At 41.7% G+C, this 25915-nt stretch overlaps 1 long non-coding RNA gene across 1 annotated transcript in view; it reads right to left on the bottom strand.

Annotated features, from left to right (window-relative positions):
- Positions 1 to 21943, bottom strand: part of LOC116150344 (uncharacterized) — a 28854-nt gene extending 6911 nt beyond the window's left edge. The window contains exon 1 of the long non-coding RNA XR_004134052.2: positions 21853 to 21943. This is a non-coding gene — a long non-coding RNA (uncharacterized LOC116150344). The remainder of the gene's footprint in view (positions 1 to 21852) is intronic.
- Between the last annotated feature and the right edge of the window lie 3972 nt (positions 21944 to 25915).

Raw genomic sequence — 25915 nt, 5'->3', positions numbered from 1 at the left:
TTAAAAAAAATCCAACTTTAAACATCAATGACATATAACCCAATTTAGCCTTCGCAGGGGAAAGCCGAAATCCTTCCTAATGCCTTTGGAATTCTTCAGAAGCCCTTATAATTCTTTACAAATCTTATTTCACTTTGGCTGAATGAGAGCAATGCACGGACGGAGCAGCTTGTTATTTCATAATGCTGTCCCTTTTTGGTAAACGAATGCCACAAACATGGACCATAGCCTCTTTCCTTAATTTTCACATAAAGAACAGATTTACCAAAGGTTTATGGTGACGGAAAGGTTGCGAGTCACGATTTTTCTAAGCCCTACTTATTTTATTTTTTAAATTTTTAAATTTTTGTTTTTATTTAACACCTTCATTGTACATCTGAAATAAGCCTTACTTATTTTAAAGGCGGCCCTGCCTGCTTTATTTTTTGAATCCCTGCCCTGGGACTCAGCCCCGCCCACACCTCCACCCCTGCCCTGAATCTCCCACCTACATCAAAACTCAACTGTCCTCATGTTTTCCTGTAGTTTTTCACTCCCTACTTAACTCAGGCATCCTGGGTCACTGATATTTTCCTCTAAATAATAAATCTCTATTCTGTGTCCCATCTTCAGCATGGAAAAACTGAACTGACAGAGAGTTTGAAACTTTCTGCCATGACCTCCGGTCAACTCCACGAGTTTTTCTGAAAAGAACGGAATGGCTTAGATATTTGCTTTCTCATTATTTTGAAATATGCCATCTCCTTTAAAAAGCAGAAACTGCTGCAATCAGTCTGGGCTTTAAGTATATATTTTTAAATCTTTTTATTAAAATTAAATTAAGACTTTTCCACAATAATAATGAGATAGTCACATTCACACAAAGCTACTTTTATTTATTTTTTTGCTCCAAAAGTACATATTGGTAACACTTTGCTGGAGAGTAATGTAAAAAGAGTATTAAAGTTAAGATATTTTAGAGAATTTATATTTTTAAGCCTGGTAATTCCACATCCATAAATTTATACTAGAAATAGCAATTTATAAATTGCTTTTTATGTGTAAGGATATTCCTTAGTACAGCCTTGTTTATAGTAAGAAATTTAAAAGTCCAATGATAAGAGAAAAACTGGATAAATGATAGTATGTTCACACAAAATGCAGCCATTAAAAATCATGGGGGTTTTTTTGAGGAAATTATAAAGCATGGGTTATATGTCATTCCTGTTACTGGACTTAAGTTCTCTAAAAACATGATTAATTGATGATTACTTTATATTTGTACCTCCCAAATTTCTAGCACAGTGCTTGCCATATGATAGGTACACACACACATACACACAAATTTGTCGAATGATTAATGAACGAATGAAGGAAAAGTGAATTTGGGCTTGTTGAAATACCTTTCCTCTTCCTCTAATGTTTTATAGCTCTATATGACTTCTCTCTCAGAGAGTACTATTCAGATGAGAAGACCGGATAAAGACATATAACACTCGTGAACAAAAGACTCTTTACAATGAAGTACTGACTTCCAGTTTCCAGTTCCATTTGTAAGGAGATTGGAAGTCACCACTCCATCCTAGCAAAATGTAAAAAAGCTACACAAACTGAAAAACCAACAATTCTTCTTGGCTCCATTAGAGAGAAGAGGACACAGAGCAAACCGCTGCCCCAAGATGGGAAAGTCAGATGGGTGAACAGAGGGAGTCACACACAGATTCCCAGAGCAGACACACAAGCGGAAAGGTCTACGGGAACCCGCGGCAGGTAGGAAAACGTGAACTGTAATTGACGAATCGCTGGAGGCTCAGTGCGGACAACTCTGAGAGTTGTAACGGAGTACTGAGTTATGGGCACACTACGGGGAGCTGGGGAGGGGGCGGAAATCATAAACGTCCTGGTGAAAACTGTAAACCCATCCCCACTGCTTGAATAAACTGACCCTAGTATATTAGCTACCAACTCTTCAAAAGTGAGATAGTATTCATAATCAAAGGGTAGCACATTGCCCAAAATTGCAGTAAACATCTTCCATCCACACTCCTGCTCTCTCCAACAGTTTGAGAAGAATAAATTGAGAAGCCATCTATGAAGAATTTGGTTGTTTATTTTATGAGGGGGAGGTAATTAGATTTATTTATTTATTTCTATTTGGAGGAGGAACTGGGGATTGAACCCAAGACCTCGTGCATGCCAAGCATGCGCTCTACCATTTGAGCTGTACCCTCACCACTATGAAGAATTTGGATTTACACGTGCAAGCCAACTCAAACTCTTAGCTACTCAGCGGTTAGTCTTAAAACCAAGTTTCCAACAAAGCACAGGTCTCATAAAATTACCTGGTTAAGTATCCCCCAAAATAATACACTCAGCAGAGAAAATTTCAATAGTAAGAGGTGAGATATGGCCAAACCAATTTTTGCTCCATTAGGGGCAATATTATTGCCATTGAGAATGAATGGTCGGCACTATTCTGATGGGAAAATAAAAATTATTTAACATGCAAGGCTTTTAAATGCAGTGCCGGATCTGTATAATTATCTTCGTATGTAAGATTCACAGCATATAGAAAAGGCAGCACATTAATTTCTTAAGCACTTAATTCAATCAGTTCCCCTCCCCCAAATGGTTCCAATTTCTTTGAAATTGGGGATGGGGGGAGGTGGGTAGTGAGAAGTAAAACTTTAAAAGAAAACAAAACTTTGACAATAGAAAAAGCAACACAAGATTAAATTAGAGATAAAATTCACTCTCTGTTCTGGCGCTCCTGACATTCCTTTGATAGATTGCTATTGGCAATTCTGTACATAGTGGCTTCGTTTCTCTCTTTGCTCTTCTCTCCCATTCTCTCCCAATCATTCATTCTGCATATAACACATACAGCCACATACCTATATCGCTGAGAAAGGATCAATCATTTTTTTCCCTATGCTGCTGAGACATACAATATTTATCACAGGTTATAGAAAAGAAGAAAGGAAAAATCTAAGAATATCCCCTTCAGCGGTAGTTCTGCTGTGGAGTCAGGAGCATCGCAGTCCTCCCCGTTTTGTTTAGTTGTCTGCTCAGCCCAGAACAATCTGCAGTGCAACAAGGGTGATAAAGTGAGGTACCCACTGGCCACGGGAAAGGAAAGCAGACCTGGTTATCGGGGGTCTTCCTCCCCATATTAAACACAGCTCCCATTGGGCAAACTCCCTTCTCTTTCTTCAAACCTCTCAATACCTTGTAAATCAAATATTTATCAACTGAGAAGCTCTTCTCTAACTGTCTGATGTTTCAGCTCTGACAAAGTTGGACACTAGCCAGTTGGTAAAGAAACCTGTGAAAGGAAATCAGCCACAAGAAAAAAGAAAAAAAAACTATTTCATTTTTATTTCACTGGAACAAACTGCCAACAACCTCCCCCCACATTTTCTTTAAACTTGCCCTTGTCAAAAATGCTTGCCTGGAATGAGCAGGCCTGGCTATTCATTTAGTCAACAAATATTTACTGGACATCTATCAGCTGGGGCCATATGTCTCTGGGTCCTTGCAACCCATACTAAAAAGTTGCTGAGCAGCTATTAAGGTGGACATTGTGACTAACTGGCAACTCATGAAAGTATGTGCATAAGACACGGCGATTGACAAAGGTGATCCAGGATCAGTTTGACACATCGTATGCTTAAGGAGAATGGAGGCACTGTTTATAGAAAGCTTCCTGAAAGAGACAAGCCCTGAACCCCGAATTAAAACAGGGGAAGGAATCCATATGGTGAATAGGCAGAGAGAGGGGACAAACCTACAGGAAGGCATAATTGGCATATTTCCAGGAAATGTAATCAATGCAACAAAACTACCCTGTAGATGGACCGCATTTAAAGTAAGTCAGAACCATTTTCAGAACTGTTCTGTAACCAGTTACACAGACTGCAGCCTAAAGTAACACTATCAACGATTATCTCCAAACTATCCTCAATTTTAAAACTTCAGCATCATGTATACTCTTGCACTCACTGTAGTTACTGGCTTCCTGATTTTTCAGAAGGACCTACTCAACACAATGAACACAAATCGGGTTATCCAGGACCAAAATGCTTCTTCTATTTTGTTCTGAACTCTGGGACACAATAGAATGATGAGTGGCAATTTTTAAACATATGCACTCCTGGGATCCACCACTGGAGTAGTTTCTAATCCAATGGGTCCAGGACTAGAGCCAGGGCATCAGTGGTTTTCAAAAACTCCACAGGTGATCCTAAATTGCACTACAGTCGCAAACCACGCTCAGCACAGTTTCTTATTGCAACAGTTTCCAGAATTACTAACTTCATCTTAGTACAGGAGCATGTCTACATACTGTTTTGAAAGTCGGTTCTTTAGTTTACCATGACTTTTTTTTTTTTTTTTTTCCATTTTCAAAAGCTACATTCTGTTTTGGGAGGAAAATGGTGACTACTCCACTTTCCAGCTCCAGCTAATGATTTCTGCGTGATCGTAGCGGTCCCGCGCACTGAACACTAAGGTAAGAACTCCTGCATGGACTGAGGATGACACCGTATTTGCAAAAGCCTCATGGCTGTCACATGACCAAGAATTTTAGGTAAACACTGTTGCTGGTTTACATCAGGGATGTGTGTGTGTGTGTGTGTGTGTGTGTGTAACTAAAGAAGAAAAGAGAGAAGATAAAGTTCTGGCCCAGCTCTCGTATCAAGTACCTACACAGCCATAGGCACCTTGCTGGGTACCAGGCACCTGGTGATCCCCTGGCTGTATCACCAACCTTGCCTTCATGAATCTGACAATATCACAGAAAAGGTGGAAAATGAGTAAGTAAGTACACCACATATCATGACTCATATAGTAAGTACTGGGAAGAAAATTGAGAGGGTTCAGTGACAGGGGAAAGACAAAAAGCCTTCCCAGGGAGGAGAGGCAGAAAAGGTCTCTTTAAAGTGGTGACATTTAACATTTAAGCTTTCCACTAAGACCTGACAGGTAAGATGGCGTTACAGGCAAGTGAGAAAACCTGGGGCTGGAAAGCACTTAACCATCCTGGACCATCTATAAAATGATGAAATCGAGCTTCATGGTTTCAAGTGATACATCCTGCCCTAAAATTCTATAAAGAACAGACTCGAGTAATTATTGGGTAAGTAGGGGAATGAAAGCATTTTATTCCAATCTGATAGACATGCTGAAGTTAGAGAGAGACCTGTTTGTCTAATTCCAATTCCACCAATTGGTTTAATGACCCAGAAATAAGGTTACTCACCTTTTCACATTAGTATAACCAGGAACTTCTGATTACATATTGTCTATATGGCATTTCTTAAAAACATCACTTTAAAAGGGAAGGCTTAATGGACAAAAATACATACATAAATAAGGTAAAAAGAAGACAGGAATCAATTATTCTCATCAGTCAAAAAGACAGAAGAACTAATGGCCTTTAAGCTGTAGTAGGGAAAACTTGGGTTAAATAGAGCAGAACCTTGCTAACTCTCACTTCAATAATTTCCAAACCCCATAATTTCCAGTAAAAAAAACTAGTAGTCTTGGCTATATTTAAACAAGCACTTAATAGCACAAAGGTAGATGAAGGGCTCTCAAGAACTAGGTTCCATTACTCTTCAAAATATGCTAGAAGAATGTTTGCCAGGTAGAGTCCCAAGGAACAGTGCTAATAGGGTAAAAGTCCTTTGTCAAAAGTAATAGGTTAGATATAAATGTGGCTGGGGGAGGGTACAGCTCAGTGGCAGAGCCCACGCTTAGCATGCACGAGGTCCGCCATTAAAATATACATGTGGCTACAGGCTCCTGTCCTTAGAGAACTTTCTCTCTCAGCTGAGCTCTTAAATTCTGAAGATCAATAAATCATCAGGGGTGGGGAGGTTCCATAGAAAAATGTGAATTAAAAATCAGACATCAAAGTATCCTCTTTCCACCAGGAAGGGTAAGATTTGTTTCATTAAGTTTTCCATTACACTTACTTTAAATTGATACAGACATCACACAGAAAGATGGAAATTGTCCTACAATGCCATCTTTTCTACATATTCAGAACACAAAGAAAAGCAGTACTTCAAAAAAATTCTTTTTTAACTTAAGTAAATTATGTCATGTCTGTTTTAGCATTTAAGAGGCCACCCTTTCCTCTTTAGCTTAGAAAGTCCCTGATTAAGCCTGGGCATGGAGTTACTCAACACCAGATCAGTGGTTCTTAACAAGTCCTCCACCTCCTGCTGTCAGGCTGCAACCCTTCCTGGTCATATCAGCAATTTGTGAGCCAAGAGTGAAATGCGTCTGTGTTAAAACTGAGGATATAAACTGTTGTGTGAGAGGCAATGTCTTGGCAGATCAAATGCCTTATAGAGAGGACTACACTTGGCTGGGAGTAAAAAAGTAAAAGGTATCGCATAATAGCCAAGTGGGTAACGCCAAATAAATGCTACTCGTAATGCCAGCCAACACTTGCTGGTCAATCACTACGTGTCAGCTGCTCCTGGAACACTTTATTGCTTCTTCTGATCTTTACAATAACCCTCAAGGGAGGCATTGCTATAATTCCTATTTTTAAGACCAGAAAATAGAGACTCATCGAGATTAAGTAACTCCCAATTTCAAACAGTAAGTGACAGGACTGGGATTTGAACCCAGGAAGTCTCACTCCAAAGCCTGTTCTCTTAATTTATACACTGCAATTCAGGTTATTAGCGTATGATAATTTGGAGGGGAGGTATTAAACCAATCTGTTTGGTTATTCCCAATTCAAAGATGTCTTAAATCTCCTATATTAAACCCATGGCAGGAGGACTCAGGTCACGGGGTTCCCTCCACAATGGAAAGGGCACATGCCTTACTCCAGGATGATCGGGCCACAGAGCTTACTGCCCTGAGGGGGAAGGCCCAGGTGACACACAGGGGAAAAGGCCCGCCCCTTGCAGTCCACAGGATTGGGGGAAAGTTTTGGAAGACAGAAGTAGAAAAAGAAAGCAGATGTGAGAATCCTTTATCATTTTCTTCCCCTACCTCTTCGTGACCCTGTAGAAGTAGAGGGGTTGGATGTAAAGAAAGCCAGAGAAACCTGCGATCAGGTATGTAAAAAAGCCCAAGAGCAGAGAAGCTTTTACTCTGCCTCCTATTTACGACCTGGGAGAGGCTGCTTTCTGCAGTACCCCTTATCTACAAGGGCAAGAGTCACGGGATCTCAGTGGCTCATCCTGTTCAGGCAAAAGTTAAGACAGAGTCCAGCTCTCCCGACTGCCCGCTGTCCCCGATGATGGAGAAGAGACTGAGAAGCTGGACTGCAAACTTCCCACGTGCTCCCAAAAGACAACTAGGAAGTTAGCCGAGTCTCAACTAAGCCGAAGAGAATGGAGGGTGGGTTACACAGTATCACTCGCCAGCACGGGCACTATTAGGACAAGAATAGGCAAAGTTGGACTTTAGCACTCGGTCCCAGGAGGAACTCAGGACAGCCGCCCCGCGGCAGGATCCGCAGGGACAAAACGTGGTGACCCACGGTCAGGTGAGCAGTTACTCCCTTTCACGTACCTCAACGCCAGCTTAAAGAAAAGATAGTTATTAAGGTTTGAAAAGATATGTTGACATTCTAACCCTCAGGACCTCGGAAAGTGACTTTATTTGGAAATAAGGTTGTTGCAGATGTCATTAGTTAAAATGAGGTCCTACTGGATGGAGTAGTGTGGGTCCCTAAGCCACATGACCCGTGTCCTATAAGAAGATGGCCTTGTGAAGACAGAGGTACCAGGGCGAACGCCACGTGATGATGAAGGCAGAGACTGGAGTCATGCAGCTGAGAGCCAAGGAAAGCCAGCCTGCTAGGTACCACCGCAAGTTAGGAAGAGGCAAGGAAGGAGTTCCCTAAGAGTCCCCAGTGGAGCATGGCCCTGCCAACATCTTGACTTCAGACTTCTGGCCTCCAGAACTACGGACAATGCATTTCTGTGTTTTAAGTCGCCCAGCTTTTGGTACTTTGCTATAGCAGGCAACTAGGAAACCAATATAATGAGCATGGAGATGGAATTCCAAAAGAGTGTTTTATTTGAGCCATTTACACAGAGGACAATTTGCATAAAGAGACTAAACACTTAACTAAAATATAGCTGGGGTTCTCTGCCCCCCATATCCAGGGGGCGGGAGCCTGTGAAGGTCAGCTGACTATTGAAAAATGAAGAACTCATATTTTCTCTGCACCTCTGACTACAGTGTGAGTACATTTGTGATCTCGCATCATGTGATTACTAAAACTGTCAGAACTTCGCTTCATAAATAAAAAAGAGAACGTGGTCAGGGCAGTAAACAGACCTATGCTGTTGAATGGCAGCAAGTGAATGCGTGATAACAATGCACATTTTTTTTCTCAGTTTTCCCAATTTCCTTATTTAAACAACTTTTTATATTTTAATCCCTTTAAGTGTGTTGCCCGAAATTCCAGCATTACGAAGGGTGTTGGCACACACAGGTATTTGAGAACCTCTGCTCATTATTCTCTCCTGCAGACACACCGTCGACCAGACTCACTTATTGAACATGCACTGTGGGTTGGGCACGGCAGTTATCAAGTCAAAAAGATATCCTCTCTCTCCTCAAGAAACAGTCAAATAAATCACGGACTACAGGGAAGTGCGTTAATTACGTGGCAGGATATTATTTTTTAAATAACTTTCCCCAAATTGAAGCAAAATGCAGGAAGGGGCAAGAGAGACAGGGAGACCCTGTCTAGTAAATCTACACAGAGTCACAAAAAAATCAGAAAGATTTCGCACACAGCAGCAGTGGCCTGAAGAGGCTTCCTGGTTGATGGAATGGATTTTTTTCTAGGGATTCCCTAAAAAAAAAAAAAAAAAAAAAAAAAACGCCACAAACTAGGTGACTTAAAACAAGAGGAAAATGTTCTCTCCAGGTTCTGGAGACCAGAAGTCTAAAATCAAGGGGGAAGCAGGCTGTGCTTCCTCTGAAGGCTCGTGGGAAGTGTCCGGTCCGTGGCCTCTCCTGGCCTGTGGTGGTGCTGGCACTCCTTGTCCATTGACTTGCAGACACATCCCTCCAATCTCTGCCTCTGTCTTCACCTGGCCTTCTTCCCTCCGTCTCCTCTGTGTTTCCAAATCTCTCTCTCCTTATGAGGACACCAGTCACTGGATTTAGGACCCACTTTAATCCAGGTGACCTCATTTTAACTTGATTACATCTACAAAGATCTTGTCTCTAAATAAGGTCACACTCACAGGCACTGGGGATTAGAACTTGAACATATCTCTTGGGGGACACAATTCAGTCCACACAGGGGGTGATGGAGGTTTGGAAGATGCTGCCTCTTTTTTTTTTTTTTTTTTTTTTTTAAGCTCATAAACAACAGACATTTAATTCTTAAAGTTCTGGAGTCTGGGATTCCAAGATCAATATATTCCAGAAATAACATATTTCTATTCATACTATTAGTTTTATAAAAGACTGATAAACATAAAGGAGTGCTCCCTGAATATTCTGCACACATGCACGCATATACATATACACACACATACCTCTCTTTTCCCTCCTTTTAAGCATATTTTTCTTTCCCTCTCTCACTCTCCCACACTCTGCTGCCCTGATCCTCTCACACACAAACCTTGCACTCTGAGAGATTCCCTGTTTTGCCACTGACCACCACTAATTGGACGACCCCTCTCAGAGTGTAGGTTATGAAGATGGCTCAGATGTTCTCACCACCGCTTAGATGAGCAGAAGCTTTCCATTTCAGTTCCAGCTGGGCATCATGTGTTCGCTGGTAGTCTTCTTGTACTGATTTTTTTTTGCCATCAACACCACGTGAACTTGGTGTCCCCTCCATAGTCTTACCCTGATTCCATGACCCACCTCATGCATTGCTGGCCCTAGGAAATCTCATTTATTTTCATGGCTTCAACTACCGCCTAAGCCTAATGAGCCAGGTCTCTCTCTCTGGTCCATACCTCTTTTTTGAATTCCAGAACTATTTCTAAACCCATCTATTAGGTATCATCATGTGGGCTGCTACAGTTTCGATGGATCCAAAGAGAATTCATTTTTCATTCCCCTCACCCAACCCATGCCTTCCTAAGCCTGTGCCATCTCCTGCATTCTTAACCTTAGTTCATTGGAGGAGGTCTTTGAAAGTAAAGGGCAGATGGAAAGTCAAAATAACCACGGTCCCAGAATGCTGTTGCTTTAACAGAAGCTCTTCATCCGCATACAAGCAGGGGTGATTTGGGACTCTGTAACCAGAGAGCTGGTCTTATTAGACACTTTCAAGAGCAGATCATGTGGATCACTGTGCAAAAGCACCCCACCATGCTTAGTGGGAAAAACCCACTGGACGGCCAAATTCAGCTTGATCCCTTTCTTTCTTCCTCTTATTTTTCTGCTTGGTCTACGAATTCCAGCAGGCCAGTAGACTCAAGTGAGAGCCTATCTAAAATGTGAAAAAAAAAAAAAATTAAGTTTCACTGAAGACTTCAAACCCCTTTAACTAAAGATAGTATTCTTGGGGAAAAAAAAAAGTGAGTATTTTATCAACCCAGGAAAAATCCGATCTGTAATCTCACCTTGTTCACTGAAAAAGCAGGTGCTCATTTTTTTTTAAGCATCTGTATTCTTCACAAAACACCTTCTGGGCAGGCTCACAAGGAAAGCTTTGGTTTGAATGTCACAGTCTGATTAGATAAGGCACATGTAGCCTGTTAATTGGTCTCTAGGCTTTATTCATCTATCTCTTATCACTAAACTTGCTGCTTCTAAGGAGAGACACAGAAGAACTCCCCAGAGCAGGGGAGTAGCTTTATCAGGACGTTGAGCATCCTGCCAGTGCCTAGGAGCCTGCGCTGCTGAGTTAACTGAAGAGGACCAAACTCTGGTTGTAGAGAACAGGATTACGCCTCGTCTACTTAGCCAGCAAGGCAGGGGGCATTTCTTTTTCCCTGTCTGTTATGGACCAAAAATTTGTGACCCTCCCTCTCAAATGCCTGTGTTGAAATCCTAGCCCTCAAAGTGATGGTATTAAGAGGTGGGGGCCTTTGGGAGGTGATTAGGCCATGAGGGTGATGCCCTCATGAATGAGATTAGTGCCCTTATAAAAGGGACCCCAGAGAGCTCTCTCACCCCTTCCACTATGTGAGGACACAGGGAAATGATGGCCATTTCTAAACCAGGAAGGAGGCTCTCCTCAGATACCAAAGAGATACCAAATCTGCCTCTGCTTCGATCTTAAACTTTCCAACCTCCAGAACTGAGAGGAATAAATGTTGTTTTAGTCACCTAGTCTATGGTAGTTTTGTTACGTCGGTGCAACCTGACTAAGACACCATCCAAGATATCACTTGGCTCAGAGAGAAAGTATATTTTTAAGTTAACACCCTTTAATCTGAAAACAACAAATAGCCGGTAGTCACTGGAGTAGTCAAAGAAAGTACCAGACTATGTGGTATCACTTTCTAAAATATAAAACATCCAAAGCAATGTTTGGCACACGGCAGCTGCTCTGTAAACGTTCTGGTCCTTTCCCTCCCCTTCCTCCTCTTCCTTCTCTGTCCCCTCCCTTCCTTCCCCTCCCATCTGTCTCTGGGCACGACAAACAGGCAGAAGAGTATCTTATGAACCAAATTACTTTAGCTCAGTAAGTAAGATGAGAAATCCTATTCAAGTCATGAATACTTAGAAGACTTTAAACTCTTTTTAAGAAGTGTTGGAAGGCTCACGGGGTGGGGTAGGGGGAGGCACACGGTTTCCCAGCCAGGCAGCCTTTATGCATCCTATGGGAGAAGGTATTTCTACATCCAAGGTGGTGCCATGCCCCAAATCAGAAGTCTGTAAAATCTCTGTTTTCCCTTCAGTAGATGGAGCGTAGCTGGCAAGGACTGACTAAATGCTACACGAAGCCTGAACCGAACGGGAAGGGAGAGAAACTGATATTCCACGTTTTTGCCTCTTCTCTTGTGGTGCTCCTTATGACTCTGCCTACCAAATCCTGGGGGTCTCTCCTGCACCCTTTGCTTCCCATAAAATAAGAGCTGTCCTTTCTCCGTTATTCTTTAAAGCCACGGATGTTTGTCACAATACCACTGCCCTAAGTCAGGACAAAGCTTTGCTGTTAAAGCAGGGTTTTAACTGACACTCATCCCTCTGAGGCTTCACAGCTCTGCAAAGCAAGCAAAGCGGTTGCCCCCATTTTACAAACAGATAAACTGAAGCTCAGGACTTCTTCAAGGTCGCATGGCCATAAAGTAGCCAATCCTGTAAGGCAGCCTTCCTATCGGCCTTAACCGATTTGACGCCATGGAAGGAGCTCTGTTTGGAAGGGTCTCTGCTGAACCACAGACACTGAAACATGACTCCAACATGAAAGTTCTACTCTCTTAACTTTAGTCTTTTCTGGGCCTTTCTGGTTGACCTTCACATTTTATCTCTACAACACTCATACAGTGATTTTTTAAAAATTAAAAAAAAAAAAAATCCACCCCCACCCCCAAAAAAGCTAGCCTCTCATTTAAGCTGGGTACCTGGGTTTGTTTCACTAAAACGTCTTCTCACGTTTTCTCTGATGCTCATGCCCAGACTCTACTACATAAAGAAGTTAATGAGATAGATAATATCAATTCAGTGTCTATTCAAATGAAATAAAGTAACTTAGCCATTCCCTACCCCTCCTCCATCTCAATGATCTAGGTGTGGCAGCTGGTGTCTTACAAACTCATAAACACTGATGTATAAAAGTCTTTAACATACCAGATTTTAAATTACTCAAATAACGACTAGAAATTACTAGAAAGCAGGTTGTTCCCATTTACAGCCTCAGAGCTTAGGGAACTTGTGTAATCTCTATCCATATATAAACTAATGTTTCCCATGAAACTACTGTGTGACAGCAGGTTGTCACCAGGCTGTCACCCACAGCATGTGGGTTTAAAAACCAAAAAGAAGGAGGGGAAGGAGGGAGGAGGAAGAAGAGAGGGAGAGAGAGAAGAAGGAAGGAAAGAGGGAGGAAGGAAGGAAGACAGGAAAGAAAGAAGGAAGGAGAGAAAGAAATCTTTAGCCTTTATCAAAATGCTCAGCACTGAATCAGTCATTTTGAGAACTCGATAGCAGAGTCAAATCGCTTTTTTGAGTCTCGAAGTAAATTATCAGCCCGGTACAGACCCAGGCTAAGACAGATATAGCATTTAACTTCACGGGTGGCTATAATTTCTGGATGTATGAAAGAGTGATTCCTGCTTAGTATGTTCCAAAAAGGACATGAAGTTTCTTAAAGGCCCCGTATAAATCAATTCACAATCATACTCAGAGAGTTTGACTGTGACTCCAAACTGTCTGAGTTTCATTTTCTCCCTGTTAGAGATGAAACCACTGACATTCATTTTTTATGGACATTTCCAGCTAAAGACTTTTTTTTTTTTTTTTTTTGGTGAGTTAAAATTTGAAGAGCATGAAAGAGAAATTATTCTGATTTATGATGACTTCCAATCAGGACCAATTAAGAGAAAATGAAGCAGGGAAATTGGAGTGGGGAAGGGAAAGAAGATCCTGGAAAGTGAAAGTATTTCAACCTCAGTTTTCTTTCCCTTGTGATCCCCTGGGTAGAATTAAGTGAAGGCAGCCTCAGGACCAGGGTCCTGCTGCCCCCAGGCTCCCCTGCCTCCAGCTTTTCCACCTCTAATCTTGCTCTGGGCACAAATGGCTCTGTCTGGCAGAGAAAGACAAAAACTATGTGATCTCATTCACATGTAGAATCAAAAAAAACAAAACAAAACAAAACTCGTAGACACAAGGAACAGATTGGTGATTGCCAGAGGTGGGGGTTGGGAGTGAGGGTGGGGAGTGAAATGGATGAAGGTGGTCAAAGGTAAAAACTTCTAGATATAAGATAAATAGGTTATGGGAATGTAATGTACAGCATGGCAAATATAGTTAATAATACTACATTGTATATTTGAAAGCTGCTACAATCTTAAAAGTTATCACAAGAAAAATTATCTTTCAATCTTATAAGTTATCATCACAAGAAAATGTTGGTAACTATGTAAGGTGATGGATATTAACTAAGCTTACTGTGGTGGTCATTTTGTAATACATAAGTGTATCTTCGTTATGTTGTACACCTTGGTCTAATACAGTGTAGCCTGGCAATTATATCTCAATAAAACCTGAAAAAAAAATTTTTTATATATTAAAAAAACAGCTTTGTGTGGGATTAGGCTACACACGTGCTAACCTTTACCCCAGAGTCCATTAGTCACACAGAAATGCTTGTCCTTTATGACAACATTCAAATGTAACTGGAAGCGAATTCTCCGAATATTACCATGTAGTCCACTTACTTCTGACTTGGTTCCCACCTGAACACCTTCTGGTTTCAAGCTGGAAATCCAAAGCCTCAAATTTCACACATTTTTAAAAGGTATTTATGTCAGTACTGCCCTCAGACCTGAACACGAGGGGCCAAAGTTCTGGGTCAGGGCTTTAGAGGGTCCCATTACCACACTGCACTCACACACAAGTGCACACACACACACACACAGAGCTAGGTCAAGACATAATTCTTCAGAACTACATTACATTCACACATAGAATCAGGAATAGGACCTTACAAGTTCTTTATTTGATAAAGATGGAATTACTGATCATAATGATTAAGTGAGTAAGAAAGTTTTTTTTTTTTTTTTCTGAAAGAGAATAAATGGTACCATGCACCTTCTTTCGTAAGTGAGGATTTAACTGATCAAGCAAAGAGAAGGAATGTAGGTCTCTTGTACTCTTGTCCCGGCTTGAAAAATGTTAGATGTGGGTCTAATCTAACATGATTCAAAAAGGATTTGAAAAGACTTACAGAAATGTACACATATGTACTGGGGAATAAATGATAGATGAAGGGAAAAAGAAGAAAGAAATATCCAGAGATATAGCCCTGTTCTCCAGATAACTGACTACCTAGAAGCTCATGTCTTAAGGGCTTAGATTTTGTAGAGTTTATAGAGATCCCACCAATGTGACTGCCCTGTGATCTAACAAAAAGAGAACCATTATTTGTTTCAAAATCCACAAAATACCTATCAGAAAACAAGAACAACTAGTTGCTCAGGGAAAAAAATGCACCTTTTCTAGAAACAGGGATCTTGAGAAGAATCCATTCTCGATTCTCGGAGCTGAAAGTCATCTGTTGTGTATAAACTGCAACTACCATTTGTAGCAGGAGGTTTCCTACACCAACATTATGTTAGCTAAGGGGTTCTTTCACATGAAGTTTCCATCCATAGGATGCACTGGAGCCAGTAGGGGAGCTGTGCTCCCCCTCTGCTGGCTGCCAGCCCTACCGGACCTTCCCAGGTGGTTTCAGGGAGAGGGGAGGGCAGGGAGCACCTGGCCCTGGACAGGCAGGTGCACCGATGCAATCACTAATTGCCAGGAATGCACCTCAGTCGACACCGTTGCCTGAGGCACCAAGTGACTGCTCTTGCAAACTTTCCCGGGTTCTAGGCACAGAAAATGACCTCGACACCAGCTTCAGGATGTTAACAGGCATCTTACGAGGCTACAGTCAGAAGTTACAGAGGGAGGCATCACGTTTACACATTTCATCTCACGTTTTTGCTCCATAAAATTAAATGCTTCTATTATCTCTACAGCAAATATCACAAAATAGCACACTTAGTACAGGAAGAATGGTGTGTATTATATTGTCAAAAAAAGAACCAGTCTTTTAAAACCAATTAAACTCACTGCAGTTGAATATTCTGTCACAATGCACAGTTCAGGTTACCACTTCAGTACAACTTGTTTACAATTATCAGGGATACAAATGGCCTTCCAAATCACATCCCTGGGAGGCCTGACAAAGTTTTCTGTAGAGTGTGTACTGGCCCAGCAGGGCAACTTCCAATCTGGCCCCAGAACACTACAGGAAGTCAATTTCCATGTTACAACAAGGATCTGACCTACACAGGCCTTTTGTGTGATGTGTGAGCTGTCATTTCCACACTGGACCACCTACTCTAAGGGTACTTACTATAATTCTTGTTTCCCTCAGTTGTGAAAAATTTTTAAAGGCACTGATTGATCTTTCATTAAAAAAAAATCCTCCTCTCTAAAACAAACCAAAAACCCCACTTGTTTCTAAAGGTTTGATATAGCACAGAATTCATTTTCAGAATGGCTGTAATTCTCCATCCACTCTTCCTAATTAAGCCTGTTTTTTTTTTATTGTACTGGTTGTGTTTAACAATTCATCTTTAGTGAGTACTGCTTCTTGCTGGGCGCTGTGTTAACGTGCTTGGCTTCAAGTGCATCATGTCATTTTATGTTCGGAACAACAGTATGCAAGTATCCCCATTTTATGGCTAAGAAGACTGAGGCTTGAATGAGCTGACAAATTTGTCCAAAAAGATGAAGATCTAGAACTCCAATTCCGGTCTGTCTGAACGCAGACCTTATATGTTTAACCATTATGCCCCTAAATTATGGTGCTGTCACATAATACTGCAGACGCATGATTTGCTCCTTTAATCAAATATGTATATGTGTATGTATTTATATACGTATACACACAGGCATACACATATTTGCACTGTATTTCAGGTACATGATAAGTTAAACAGACTTTCAAGGGTAGCCAAAGAACCTTTCAACCATGCTCGTTTTAATTTTTTAAATAAGGTGTATTGGGTTACCCAATTTAAATTTAATATCTACCCATTGGAGAAATTTGGGGATGTGCACAAAAGAAGAGAAAAGAAAAAATCATCCAAATTCTTATGTTTAAAAATGGATGCTTTTCTAATATTTTCTTAATCATAAATTACAACCTTTTGATTAGGAAACCATCCTATGGGAATGTGTATTTTAAACTTTAAAGGCCTGATGTTATAATATTTTTGACATAAAAGTTAGCCAACTTAAGAGTCAAACAGACACAGGTTCAAATCCCAAAGCTAGCATTTACTGTCTGGGTGACCTTGGGAAGCTATCTGACCTCTTGCACCTGAGTTTCCTTGGATGTAAAATAAGAATAATAATTATTCGTATCCTGCTGGGATACCTGAAAATTGAATGAGATGATACATGTAGAGTGCTTGGCAAACGCTCAGTGCTCCAGGGAGGGTGGTGGTAGCGCATATGGCGTTTTCCTTTCTTTCCGAATGTCTACATTAAAACAGACAAAGCAATCACGTGGTGAAGCAAAAAAATCCATGGTCAATGTTCACCATGAAACTAGATGCCTACATTTTCTTTAAAAGCCTCAAAATATCATACCAGAGCTGCAGGGCCAGCGTGGGATCAGCGTCCGTGCAGAAGAAAGCAGAGCAAAGCAAAGTCAAAGCCCTGGGGACCCATCTGGAACAGCCACTGAAATCGGGGGGGGGGGGGGCGCTTTATCCAACCCAGTCATGGGGGAGCACGGTGGGGCTCGCGGTGGAAACTGGGGCTGGAGGGCTGGAGAAATCTAGCACTTATGGGCCCTGCACTGAGGAGAAACTTCTAGAATGTTATCAAAATTGAACAGAGTAGGCCCAGTAGGGATAAAGGGAAGAAAAGATCCAGATAAAAGTGGGGGAGAACAGAAGCAGGAAGTCTTGGAAAACAATAGAAGAGAGGATTCTCTGAAGTTAGAAAAGCTAGCCTGAACCAGGCCTCTAAAATTTCAGAGAACAGATTTCACATAAAAGTGAGCAGCAGAAATGTGGCAAAGTCAAGTCCCATGAAAAGTTTTCGTAAGATAAAAGAGAGCGGAGGGCAGGATGACACCACTATAGAGAACAAAAGCATATTGCAAAGACAGGGACAGATCAAACCTGTAACCTATTGCAAAATGAGCTAAAAGACATTAAGAAAATGATGCAAGATGTAACAGAACAGTATACTCAGAGTTAGAAAAACTCAGAAATGAGATGACAGAGCATATAGGAAAGAATTATAAATAAATGAAAAGACATTTCGGAAACAGAGACTAAGTTGGAAGGAACACAAAAGCAAATAAACAAAATATGTCCTAAGAAAGAGAAGGTAAAAAGAAGGAAGGTTTTAAAAATCAAAAAGAAATAAAGAGATAAAAATGATTAAAGAGGAAGTAGCAAAGAGAAGACAAGCAAAGAAGATTCAAATTACATAAGAATCCCTGGGGAAGAAAACTGAAGCATGAAAGATGACAAACACTAAAAACAATTACTTGGAAAACTTTCTTGAAGTTAAAAAGGAAAATTGAGACTATATATTGAAAGAACACACCACACATCTGAGAACAGCAACTCAGAATGACAAACATCAAGGCATATTCTAATAAAGTCATTGGATTTTAAAGGAAAAAAAATTATTTGAGCATCTAGGGGGAAAAAAGGCAAGTGATTTATAAGGGAAAAAATTAAGTTACCACCAGATTTTACAACAGCAATGCTTTACAACAGGAAAAAAAAAAAATGACCAAATTAACCAACTCAAAGACAGAAGTGTCTAATGGAAACATAAAGGAAAGGATTTTTATTCAGCAAAACTGACTTTCAGACATAAAGAACATACACAAACTGTTATCAACATGTGAAAACTCAAGGAATATTATTCCATGAGCCCTTCCTGAGGAATATACTATAGTTTATTTCAACTTCAGAGAACCAAAACCACAAGAGAGACATAGACACCAGGACTGATGCTGAGGACTAAATATATAAAATATATAGTTATCATTGAGCTAAGATCAAATGACCATTAAAGGGGGAAAGTGTATTAATGGCTATATGCTTAGGCAATACAGATATAGTAGAGCGATAAAAAATTAATGAGAGCTGGGGAAAGTGTATGCAACAAAACTTGTAGTTATTTTCAATGATCATATTGCCAGTGGTAGCATTAGTATCATTTGTGTATGTAATACTGGAATTGAGTAAATGAGTAATGATGTAATATTCTGATTCTATCACCTTCTATGTCCTTGAGAACTAAGAGTATAGAAGAAAGGAAACAGAGATGAAATACAAAAGAAGTTAAGTAAAAAAAAAAAAATTAAAAAAAACCCCCTGTGTTCCTGAATTTAAATTCGAACTCATGGAGAAGCCGAGAAACAATGACCCTCCCAAGCAAATGGATTGTGAAATACCATTTTCCCTGAAAAAATACCCAAGGCTCTTTAGAGAAGGAGCTATTTTCATGTCTGGGGCCAGAAATGTAAAAAAGATGAGCCTGTAAAACCTTGATGCATCAAATAGCAAAGAACTTACCGAAGAGTCACATTAAGAAGATTCAGAAGCCAACCTGAAGATGTGCCCACTAGCCAAATACAGGACAGTTTGAGCTTCAATAAAGATATTGGAATGGAGGGAATGGGGGTTGAAATTCCTTCACTTGCAGAAGGGGTTAAACATAAATCTGGTCAAATGTCTGGATCCAGTTGCCAGTTTGTAGGCAATACAGAAGAGAAAGAAAGTGTTCGAGTGAAAAGCCCAGACTATGGATAACGGCAGATCAAATGGCTCAGTTTCATCGACAGATAATGTGCGAGGAAGAGAAAGGGCTGGAGGGGGTAACTGCCAACTCAGAGAAATTTAAAAGACTTACTCTCTTAAGAATAGGCAAGACAAAATTACAGAGTCTAGGAATCAAACTATAAAAAAAGGCAAAGAAGTGATTATTATAGAATCTGGGTGGTGGTCCTTGGGAGAAGAGGAGGAGAGCTGAGATTGAGATGGGGTGCACCGAGGGGCTGCCGGGCTCGCTGGAGAAGTGGTTACAACAAACGCATAGTTCATTGTTCCATGCACTTCTGTCTGATTTTCTGTATCCATGTTTTATTTTACAGTAGAAATGTCAAACAAATAATAAGTTCTAAATAAATATTAGCTATACTTAAAATTAAACTGAAAATATCTTTCAAATGTCCTAACAACATAATAAGCAGCCAAGTGGTGGAAAACAGGCTCAAAATTCAGATATTCTAAGGAAGTCTCAGGAATTAGCTAGATTTGTCTCTAATCTTAGAAACTGACTCTAGTGAAGAGATGAAATCAAAGAGCTTTGTTTTCATTCTGGGTCAGAAGAAGCTGCCTTGCCCTCAGAATTAGAGCTCCCAAAAGAACAAGAAAAGTAATGCTGAGTGCTGGGAACAACCAAAACAAACAGGGGATAACCTTTGGAAGAACTGAAATAATCAATCAAATCAAATCAAAATAAATCAAAATCGAAGCAAGGTATGTTTCGAGGCTGAGAGGCATGACGTGTGGCAGTGGGCAGTTGTGCGCTACAAGTATGAGGAAGGGACCTCCTCTGTGCGAGAGGACAAAGACACTTGCTCTGACCGACGCAAGCCAACCCAGCCCTCCTGGAGTCTCTGGTTAGCGTTATTAATATTCTGGAATGCATGGGTGCCATGAGAAGGAACCAAGACCCTAGGTCTAATGCTCCTTGGACTGTTTAGTTCTTAAAAGAGTGCCCTCTTGTCTACCTAGAAATAGTGAGTAACATCGAATGTCTCAGGTCGGTCTCCACAGCAGGCTGACCCTGAAACAGAGAACTGCACACACGAGGTACACAGAGCGTGCACGGGGCGGCGAGGGGTGGGGGCCTTCATTCCCACCCCCACCCCCACCCCCGCTATTCACCAGTCACTGGAGTGGGATGCTCCTGGGAAGACAGCGTAAATTTAGGCTAAGTAGCTCTCTCTCCCTTTGAGGGTAACTCCCTGAGAGGCCCTCAGGGCAGAGCTGGTCACCCTCAGGTCAGCCATCACTAATGCCAGGTGTCAGGACACGGGTGCCTCAGTTCTGCGGGGGATCTGGACAGAGCACCCCAGCATCCACTACAGAGAGCGATCGACCATCTCACCCCTCCTCAGTCACCCCGTGGAGCTAGCACACTTTGTCTCTACAAGCTTGCATTTCATCTTGCCCCTTCCGTGCCTTTTGGTCTTATGTTCAGAAGAAGAGTCTTGCCTTCAAGTTCCAAGGGTGCCTGGGAACTTGGCCTTGAAAGAATTTTCTTTGCAGGTTGACATTTAATTTAAGTGAAGACTTGCAACGCATTCCTGAGATCACAACATTCTCATCCACTCATCCAACCAACATGTATTGAATGCTTTCTAGATGCCAGGTCCCGGGGGCTAGGCAGGAGGACCACAGTGGTGAATGGAACAGAGCCCCCTTTTGGCTGAAGCTTCCTGTCACTCAGCGTTCAGTTCTGCGTAAGGATGACGTTCTGCATATGTTCAGAGTAGTCCTTCAGAAAACAAGATTTTTCTGTGACATTTCTTCTCTAAGCAGCTTACTTTGACTTGATGTCTATTTGAGACGGTAGCCAGAGGAATCAGGATAGTGTTCCTGACACCTTTATAATGACTGAGTTTCACTCTTCGGGACAGTTGGAAAAAAAAAATATCACACCACCTGTGCTTGTAATCATATTATTCACGGTCTTGCATAAATGCATAGAACATATGTGAGGAATACACTTCTCCACGGATCTGTCACATTTTTATATGTTTAAAGTCTAAACTTAATACTTGGGCAATGGAACTTCATTCTTACTTTGTAATATTATTATTACCTGAGGTTGCATTATGTTCTAATTCTTTGCATGTACACCTCTTTCAGCCTTTCTCCATGTCCTGCCCTAGCAATTATTTCTTCTCCCCATTCCATACTTCCATCACTTGCTCTTCACAGGTGCATCTGTCTCAGCCACTAAATACGAACCATACTCAGATTTCCTTCACCTTAAAAAAAAAATCATCCTCAGCTTACCTTTCTCCTGCATGTATGGCTGTATCTCTTGCCTTCCTTGCGCAGTCAACTAACTTCCTCCCCTACCATCTCCATTTACTCACTTTCTGTTTGTTTCTCAGTCCTTTGGCTTCTGGATATCACCAGAACCACTCACCTGGAACTCCTCTGGATAAGGTCTCTGGTCACACGAGGGACTGACTTTCCAATCTCAGAGGACTCACTTCTTGGTGGACTTTGCGCGCACAGGTGGCTGTTTCCGCTTTTCCAGCTGCCATCTAGTAAAGAAGCGGGTCAGCAAAGAAAGTTCCCTAAGAGTTCCTAGAACCACCCTCTTTGCCTTCTGGCCTTTTACCCAGGTGAGTGCCACTAGGCCATCTCTGAATATTCTTGAACTTGAGTGAGGTTAGACTGTATCAACCGCAGACTCTACGACCACCACCAGCAGGAACACTGAGCTCCTGGCCCAGCCTGCGGCAGAGACGACGTGCGCCACACGCTCCGCGGGCACAAGGCATGGTGGCGGTAAGGGTGGAATTTAGCTGTGGCGTCACCAGTTGCATCCAAGGGAAGGCTGTGTGAGGAGACCATCCATAGTCTCATTTAATAGCAGATTAGTCTACATTTGAATATTATTTCAGAGCGGTGTTAACTAACTCCCGAGGCTAGGCAGGTGTGCTGTTTCACACTGTTCCTGAGAAAAATCTTCTCTCACCGCACCTGCATTTCCCTCCCAGCTCTGAGATTCCAGAGCTCTGGAGGGTGCCCCACAGAGTCACCGGCTGCCACCCCAGGGCAGAGCCTGCAGAAATGGCCTCTCTACCTTTCTTAAGCTGCTCAACAGATCCCCCACCTCAGTAGGGGTAGGAATACAGATAGGGACAGGACATAAATGCAGATAGAACAGTTCAAGAATTCCAGAACTTGATCAAACTGTAATTTGGGGGCTCTGAATAAATCAACATATGTATACATAACTTCATCTTTTTCTTTACCTCAAGGAACTAGAGGAGGAGGTTCTGTAATTACAGAGGGTACACAATTTCAGAGTCATAGCCTTAGGGATAAGTGCCCAAATTTCCCTTGTGTTTCACAACGTTGAAGTTACAGAGACCGCCTGTGGCTATAGAAATATGAAACTGCACTTTGGCCAGGGGCCTCTTTAGGGGAGGCAAGAAAAGATGAGAATCAATTAACATAGCCACGTGCAGGGAAAGAGAAGAGAACACTATGGGAACTCAGGAAGACTAAAGTATCAACTCCTGCAACCAATCTTATTTGCAAGTCAGAAAAAGAGGGAGTGGCCATGGAGTTAGATTTTGAAAGATGAGCAGGTACCACCAAGGTGAGGAGGGCATTTGGGACACAGAGAATAGCCCGAGGGCAGGTGGGGATGGGTGAACCAGCAAGCATAGTTCAGGGAACCTGAAGCTGGATGTTGGGAACAGGGATGCTCACCTGAGATTGAGGCTGGGGAGCAGAGCAGGGCCCGGCCACCCAGAGCCTTTGCGCCAAGACTTAGTGGGAACTCGGGCCATCAACACCACCAAAACGGAGACGTAACTAGTAGTTACAGGAGTTAAAGTCTAGAGAAGCACCGTGTGCTGCAGTGAAGCTGGAGAGAGCCAGGTCCTCACAAGGGAGTGGATGAGAACCCACCTCTTCGCTGCCCCGGGACCAGCCTCGTGTTCCGAGGTTCTCGTCCCAGTGCTAACATTTATTCACGAGACGAGCAAGTCACCTCGTCTCTCTGAAACTTTTCACCCCTTCAAGTGGAGATATTTATAGCTATTTCACAGGGTTACTGTGACAATTAAATGAGCCTGTAATGTAGGTAAAAGCATGTAACACGGCGCCTGGTGTAGAAATACTCAGTAAATGCTGTTTCCTTTGTCCCCTTCTTCTACACTCGTATCTTACCGTAATTCTCCTGAAACTAATGCCTACCCCCCACCCACCCATTCAAATCTTACTTGACTTGGTTCATTGTTTATTCATTAGTCCATTCATTCGACAATGCTTATTAAGTGCTTGTCATGTACCAAGAAACGAGACAGGGGCTAAAGATGAACATAGCAGCGCCTGCTCTATGGGAAAGGAGAAATAAATAAATACACAAAGGCAATGTGAAAATAACACGGAGTCTCTCTTCCTGGACTACTCCAGTTGTAAGTGATCAATCATTTCTCTGATTCTTTAGGCCACGTTCATCACATATGACAAAATTCCCTTGTAATGCAGTTAATTTTTCAAGTGGCTGTGATTCATCTCCCCAGCCAGATGGAAGTTCCTTCAGGAGGGGCACTGTAGCTCACTATTTTGCAGTCTCTTTGGTGCCTTGATCATAAGAATTCAGTAAGTACGTGTTAAAGACTGTGATGAGATGGAGAGGCAGAACCTTGTTCATTCATTCACTCACTGACCCAGGTACGTTCCTCTCATTAATACACTAACACTCAGTTCTCTCCCGTTCTTTTTTTTTTTTTTTTTTTTGTCTCATCATGGAATTGATACGAAAGGAAACAAGGCATGAGTTATCATCATCAGTTTCCATTCTGAAGACCGATGTGTTATTTCCTATTCCCTACAAACAGTCCTCTTTAGAAACTTTCATCCTTTTCAAGTCTTCAGTCCCATCCATGCCCCACTTACGTTCCTCAGGTGGGTGATCTAGGTTTTCTTTCACAGAAAAAGGAAAGCGTATTGGATGAACATTTCTCAGATTTTCTCTTCCCTGTCCCCCATCAACCTACTCATTTATATCCCCATCTATTTATCTCCTCCCCTATCCTATCTTCATCCTTGCTTACCGGTACACCCTTCGTCTCTTCTCTGGACCTGATTCTCTCCCAACTTCAGATGAATCTGCTTCCTCACTTATTCCTCCCCAGTATTTTAAGCCTTTCACTGCTGGTTTCTTCCTTGGAGCAAATAAGCATGTTCCAGGGTCTCTAATTAAGAGTAAGAAGAATAGAGGAGGAAGAGGAAGAAAAGAAAAACCATTCCTTGACGGATTCCCTCCACGAACTGCCTTATCTCTGCCCTGCATGCAGAGCCAGGCTTAGTTTGGGTAGAGGCAGCATGTTTAATGACTTTTCCCCAAATTAAAAAAGTGAATACAGTCTCCAGGCAGAAGTCTTAGAAAACATGTTTTGCAAGCATTTCTTATGTCGGTATATTCCTTCCAACATAAATTTAATGGCGTTTTTTTTTCGTCACATAACTGAACCATGAATTACTTAACCAAAGCCCTATCCTTGAACATTAGAGTTGTTTCCAGTTTTGTATCATTATAAATAATGCTGTGGTCAGTATCGGTATATGTACATTTTTATCTGTATCTTGGATAGTTTCCTTAGGAACAAAATACAGTTTCTTGGCCAGAGACCACATTTTTGGAGGGGTTTAACAGATTCAGAGCTAAACTGCCTTGGAAGAGTACATTTAGCATCCACACTTCTTTCCCTGACATTCACTCTTCAATCTCCTGAAGTCTAGCTTCCACTTCTATTAACATTATTAAATTGTTTTTGAGTTGTCCTGTCCAATTCCTAGACTGGTCTCCCCAGCCCCACGAAGGCATTTGGCACCACTGACAATCACTCCCCACCCCCATGAAATTTTCTCCTCTACTGGTTTCTGTCTTACCACTGTCCCTGGGTTTCTTTTCTTGCCTTTCTCTGCCCCTACCTCGAATTCAGTTTTCCCACATTGCCTATGTTTTCTGTTACAATTGTCATCCTGCCCTTACCCTCTTTTCAGTGTCTTTGGCTTTCCTGGGCAGTCCCACCAACTGACACGTAAATCTACCACGTAAAAACAGACAAGTCCAAAATCTCTACCTCCAACTTAGACACGTGTCCCCTCAGCTCTAGGTCAGTGTATCCAACCACCGACTGGGCATTGCCTTTAGGACAGACAAGTGCAATATTTCCCAAAGGAACCAATTAACTTCCCCCCAGATTTGTTACTCTGCCTGAATTTAATATCTCAGTTATGATGACTCAGTTGCTCAAACTAGAAATCTCAGGGTCATCACCCCCACTTCTAGCTTTTTACCAAACCCTATCCTTGTTCCTTTCGAGTTCTTCTTTCCTCTGAACCACACCTGTCACAACTTATGATATACTCATTTATATAGTGCTTTATACTTTGAACTATGATTGGCCTTTTTGTTTACATTTTTCTATAACCCGTTATTCTGTGGCCCTTGGGTTTAC

The sequence above is a fragment of the Camelus dromedarius genome, chromosome 25 (genome assembly GCF_036321535.1).
Source record: "Camelus dromedarius isolate mCamDro1 chromosome 25, mCamDro1.pat, whole genome shotgun sequence".
Lineage (NCBI taxonomy): Eukaryota > Metazoa > Chordata > Mammalia > Artiodactyla > Camelidae > Camelus > Camelus dromedarius.
This window is presented reverse-complemented; position numbering and strand designations above follow the sequence as displayed.